At 46.1% G+C, this 6,000-nt stretch overlaps 1 pseudogene; it reads left to right on the forward strand.

The window, feature by feature from the left end:
- The first annotated feature begins 3,331 nt into the window (after window positions 1-3,331).
- On the forward strand, window positions 3,332-3,777 carry LOC121835154 (annotated as a pseudogene).
- The last annotated feature ends 2,223 nt before the right edge of the window (window positions 3,778-6,000 follow it).

Below are 6,000 nucleotides of genomic sequence, written 5' to 3' on the forward strand. Positions count from 1 at the left end.
GAGAGTTTCTCCGTGTAAGTACGCCACTATTTATTAGCACGTTTGGTATGTGCGTTATTTGTGTGACATACTCCTTGCGCGTGTGTTATCCCGCTAGAGAACGAGCTTTCCATATCCATTTCACGTGTTTCGCTGCCGGAGCTGCCGGGATATATGCTCGTTCATGGTCACGGTTGAAACTGTTCTTGCGTGAGGTGTGCTCTCACCGCTGTCTCTCGTGTTTCTTATTTGTGTTTTCGAAACGATTTCGCTACGAATTCCACTTGTAAGAATAAAACAAAAAGTCAAGGATTGACCTCTGAGTCAGCGAAGAAATTATTGGTGGTGCATTTTTTTTAGTTAATTCTAATTGAAGTTTTTCAACTAGCAGATAAATGACATACATAGTGAAATTGCTGCTAGGTGAATTTCTGCAGTGTCCAGCTTTGGTGACAATTGCCAAGGCACCTGGTGCTTCAGAATTCATAAGCATTATTTATTAGAATGGTGGTATTTAAGTGTAAATTAATAGAATGGCACATATATAATACTGACTTTATAGTGCTAAAGTGTGGAACATACAACTTTTAGGGCGGCAGAAATAATTGCCTTTGGAAGAAGCTCAACCCACAATAACTTGGTCACCAAACATTGGAGAGTAAACACGACATGCTGTGTAAAGTTTAGTTCAGTTTTGTCAGTCTGATGTCTACAAATGATGTGCTCCCAGAGGCAGTTTCCCCATTAATAGTCGAACGAGATGTCCCAACCTCCCTTCATTGTGGCACCAATTGCTGGAAGTTTGTCCTAAGACTCGAGGACGACTGACAAACGCTCCTTTCGTCAATGCGCCTGATACAAAAATACTAAGCTCGTGTTGTTTGTCTTGACAGGTGACGGAGACCTGCACGCTGTGGGCCCGGGCATGGAGGACGGACACACCTCTGCGACAATGGAAGGTGTGTTAGATGAATTTGGTCGTGTAAATCAGCTCTGCGATTCCCTGTGGTCACCTGTTTTCCCCTGTCATCCTAGGGCGACACAATTAAATGCCTTCGGAAGAAGGCCAACCGACAATAACTCGGTCACCAAACGTTGGAGAGTAAACACGACATGCTGTCTAAAGTTTGGTTCAGTTTTGTCACTCTGATGTCTACAAATGATGTGCTCCCAGAAGCAGTTTCCCCATTAATAGTCGATCGAGATGTCCCAAACTCCCTTCATTGTGGCACCAATTGCTGGAAGTTTGTCCTAAGACTCGAGGACGACTGACAAACGCTCCTTTCGTCAATGCGCCTGATACAAAAATACTAAGCTCGTGTTGTTTGTCTTGACAGGTGACGGAGACCTGCACGCTGTGGGCCTGGCCATGGAGGACGGACACACCTCTGCGACAATGGAAGGTGTGTTAGATGAATTTGGTCGTGTAAATCAGCTCTGCGATTCCCTGTGGTCACCTGTTTTCCCCTGTCATCCTAGGGCGACACAATTAAATGCCTTCGGAAGAAGGCCAACCGACAATAACTCGGTCACCAAACGTTGGAGAGTAAACACGACATGCTGTCTAAAGTTTGGTTCAGTTTTGTCAGTCTGATGTCTACAAATGATGTGCTCCCAGAAGCAGTTTCCCCATTAATAGTCGATCGAGATGTCCCAAACTCCCTTCATTGTGGCACCAATTGCTGGAAGTTTGTCCTAAGACTCAAAGACGACTGACAAACGCTCCTTTCGCCAATGCGCCTGATACGAAAATTCTAAGCTCGTGTTGTTTGTCTTGACAGGTGACGGAGACCCGCACGCTGTGGGCCTGGCCATGGAGGACGGACACACCTCTGCGACAATGGAAGGTGTGTTAGATGAATTTGGTCGTGTAAATCAGCTCTGCGATTCCCTGTGGTCACCTGTTTTCCCCTGTCATCCTAGGGCGACACAATTAAATGCCTTCGGAAGAAGGCCAACCGACAATAACTCGGTCACCAAACGTTGGAGAGTAAACACGACATGCTGTCTAAAGTTTGGTTCAGTTTTGTCACTCTGATGTCTACAAATGATGTGCTCCCAGAAGCAGTTTCCCCATTAATAGTCGATCGAGATGTCCCAAACTCCCTTCATTGTGGCACCAATTGCTGAAAGTTTGTCCTAAGACTCGAAGACGACTGACAAACGCTCCTTTCGTCAATGCGCCTGATACAAAAATACTAAGCTCGCGTTGTTTGTCTTGACAGGTGACGGAGACCTGCACGCTGTGGGCCCGGCCATGGAGGACGGACACACCTCTGCGACAGTGGAAGGTATGTTAGATGAATTTGGTCGTGTAAATCAGCTCTGCGATTCCCTGTGGTCATTTGTTTTCCCCTCTCATCCTAGGGCGACACAATTAAATGCCTTCGGAAGAAGTCCAACCGACAATAACTCGGTCACCAAACGTTGGAGAGTAAACACGACATGCTGTCTAAAGTTTGGTTCAGTTTTGTCACTCTGATGCCTACAAATGATGTGCTCCCAGAAGCAGTTTACCTATTAATAGTCGATCGAGATGTCCCAAACTCCCTTCATTGTGGCACCAATGGCTGGAAGTTTGTCCTAAGACTCAAAGACGACTGACAAATGCTCCTTTCGTCAATGCGCCTGATACAAAACTACTAAGCTCGTGTTGTTTGTCTTGGCAGGTGACGGAGACCTGCAAACTGTGGGCCCGGCCATGGAGGACGGACACACCCCTGCGGTGACGGAAGGTAGGGAAGATTGTTATTTGGCTCGATTGCATAAACATGACCTTTTCCACCTCTTCTAGCATGTAATCTGCAGTTATCCTCACATATTAAGACATGCATGTTTTTTTTGTTTTTTTGTTTTAGCGTGCCTCATTCATGAAGAACGAATAAAGGAACTTGAAAGAAAGCTTCAAAATTCAGAGAGACTAGCAAGAAAGCTGCAGAAAGACAAAGAAAATCTTCTCCGTGACCCTCGAATGCTCCTGGCGGATGATCAAGTAAGTGCGGAATGAACTCTTATATTCACATATTCACGAAGACAGAAAGAAAAGGGTGTTTGTTTTTTTAGCAATCCCCAGTGGCAGAATATTCATTTCCATAAGGAGTCTTATAGGTTGTGTTCAGCACAAGCGAATGCACAGGTTTAAGCTACCTTTGCAGGTTGTTTTGTTTGCACATGTAACCGGGATATTGGAGCCGTCTATGTGCCATTCAAGTGTGACTATATGTCGCAACAGTGCACAGAACTATTCTGGTTAATTGTTTCATGCTGATGAAATGCTTGCAATAATTTATTGTTCTGAGCAATCATATTGAGATTCTGTTTCAGACAACAAAGCAAGCTGAAATATTTGGTCATGTCAATATTGTGGTTACTCATGAATTCAGATGAGGTGTTCTGTGTCGCTTTTATTTCTATTCAGGTTGAGTGCATCAGAAGAGATGGCATGCGTGGTGGAAAATGGTCAGATGCTACTGTCCAGATGGCTATGAAGCTGCGTTGTGCATGTGGCAACAAAGGGTACATGTGCATCAATGAGAATGTTGTGCCGTTGCCCAGTGTCCGCACACTTCAGCGAAAGATAGAGCATGTCAAGTTTAAGCCTGGTAAGTTTTCCCCCTATTGCAGTCCTGCTTCCTAGTATAGATTAAAAATAGTACAGTGCTTCTCTATATTTGTTTTCTTAGCTCCGAGAACATTTTTGCATCCAGTTCTAATAGTTTATGCATATAATTGAATTCCAGGCATCCTGACTGAACTTTTTCCATCACTCAAAGCCAAAGTCTCTACAATGCTACCTGAGGAACGGAACGCAGCCCTCATGATTGATGAGATGCAGATCACCGCAGGCACGGACTATGATCCTTCTGTGAAAGGACTCATCGGAAAGCTAAGCACCAAACTAGGCCCAAAGGCCACCTGCACCGATGGACGTGCAACACATGCTATGGTCTTTATGCTTGGTGGGATGACCTCACGCTGGAAGCAGACTGTGGCATACCACCTAACAGGTAGCGAGCCATTTTTCACAAACTAAATTGACATCTATCCTGCAGATAAATTGGTGCTAGGTTCATTGTTAAATGTTGAGTGAAACTACTTTAGAATTAAAATGAAAATAATGTAAAAAGGCAAAAAACTACTTTAAAATGCTTGACATATGACCGGCAGGCAGATTGGAAGACAGGCATTAACCTTGATTTTACTTTTTAGAAAAAAAAAATTCACCCTAATATTTGATACAACAGCAACTGCTGGTGTAGGCATTAAAAATAAACTTTTTTTCAGGGACGTCATTCTGCAAGCTAGAGATGAGGAACTTCATCTTCACCTTGATCAAGGAGTGCGAGTTCATCGGAATTCGGATTGATGCAATCATCACAGATATGGGCCCAGGGAACCAGGCCATCTGGAGCATTTGTGGCATTGGTGCTACGAAGCATGGCAAGACCTCAGTCTCGTGTGCCCACCCGTGTGCCAATGGGTCGGACAGACAGCTGTTTTTCATAGCCGACGCACCGCACGTGCTGAAGAACCTTCGAGGCCATCTGGTACGCGGACAGCTCACCTCCATTCCAGATGAAATTGTGGAGAGGAACAAACTCCCAACGTCCGAGGTAAATTTTCTGTCTCGTCAATTATCACTAGCGGCTAATCCTTGCAAATTGAAAAGACAGCTTTATCCTGGTTATATGCTGACAGTCGGGGGGGGGGGGGGGGGGGTTGGGGGTTGGCATACGGGAGAAGGGGGTATAGATGCCCATGCATACTTTTATTCGCCCTAATAGGGATGGATAATGATCATGAAAACATTTCGATATGCAGGTGTCTCTCAGCTATGTTCGGGACGTGGCCCAAAGGGACGGGACAAGTGCACTGAAGCTTGCTCCGCACCTCAAGGACAAGCATCTAGACCCGAACCATTACGAAAAAATGAGTGTGTCTTCGGCCCTAGCTGTCCTTAATCATAGCACCGGGTCAGCAATTCGAGTGCTTGTTAAAGAAGGCAAGATGTCGCCTGCTGCAGTCACCACGGCGTGGTTTCTCGAGACAGTTTATAAGTGGTTCCGCTTAATGACCTCTCGTACCAAGAGCCTTGCTATGAGTGAGCTCAACTCTCGGAAACATGATGATGCCGTAGAGTTCCTGAGCGAGGTGTTGGATCTGTTCAAGAAGATGACCATTCATCTGCCAGGCAAAAGCCCTTCTTGGAAGCCAGTACAGACAGGCGTCGTGATTTCGACAACTGCAGCTCTGTCTTTGCAGAACCTGTACTTGACGCAGTACAACTTTAAGTACCTGTTCCTCAGCCGACTGACGCAAGACGCCCTCGAAAACCTTTTCAGCGTGATAAGGCAGAAGAATGCAACCCCCCGACCTCTGCAGCTCAAGACTGTCTTGCGCACAATCACGCTCTCACAGTTCTTCCAGCCCTGTAGGACGGGGAACTATGAGATGGACGACGCTGAATACCTCGCAGATTTCATTTCGAAACGCCAAGCAGAATCGCCAAACGAGGAGGTGCTGCAACAGGACGGCGCCTCAGCGATTCAAGATGAGTCCGCATGGGAGCTACCTGACGATGACGACCAGATGCTCGCCCAGGTGGTCGATGTCCTCTCCGACAGCCAAGCGGCGATGGGTGAACTGCAGTCCACTCACAAACAATCACTGCATTACCTCTGTGGATACACGGTGAAGGCAGTTTGTGGCAAGTACAAGCTGTGTGAAACTTGCAGGTCGGCACTGACTGACACAGAAAACAAAGAAAATGCTTCGCTAACTGAGTTCAAGTCCTACAGAGACACCAGTGAACAAAATCCACTCTGTATGGTGTCGTTAGCTGTTTTTGCTCTGCTTGAGAAGTGTGAGGTGATATTTCGTTCACAAGAAGCTAGCATTGTAGACGGAACTGCTAACCTTGCCAATTTGTCTGCTCAAGCGCTGTGCGAGTTTTCACGTGACCATCTCCCGACATGTCATGGGGTGGCGCAGAAGCTAGTGGATGCTTTCTTGCTAATGAGG

This window comes from Ixodes scapularis, unplaced genomic scaffold (genome assembly GCF_016920785.2).
Source record: "Ixodes scapularis isolate PalLabHiFi unplaced genomic scaffold, ASM1692078v2 PGA_scaffold11__112_contigs__length_91849675, whole genome shotgun sequence".
Lineage (NCBI taxonomy): Eukaryota > Metazoa > Arthropoda > Arachnida > Ixodida > Ixodidae > Ixodes > Ixodes scapularis.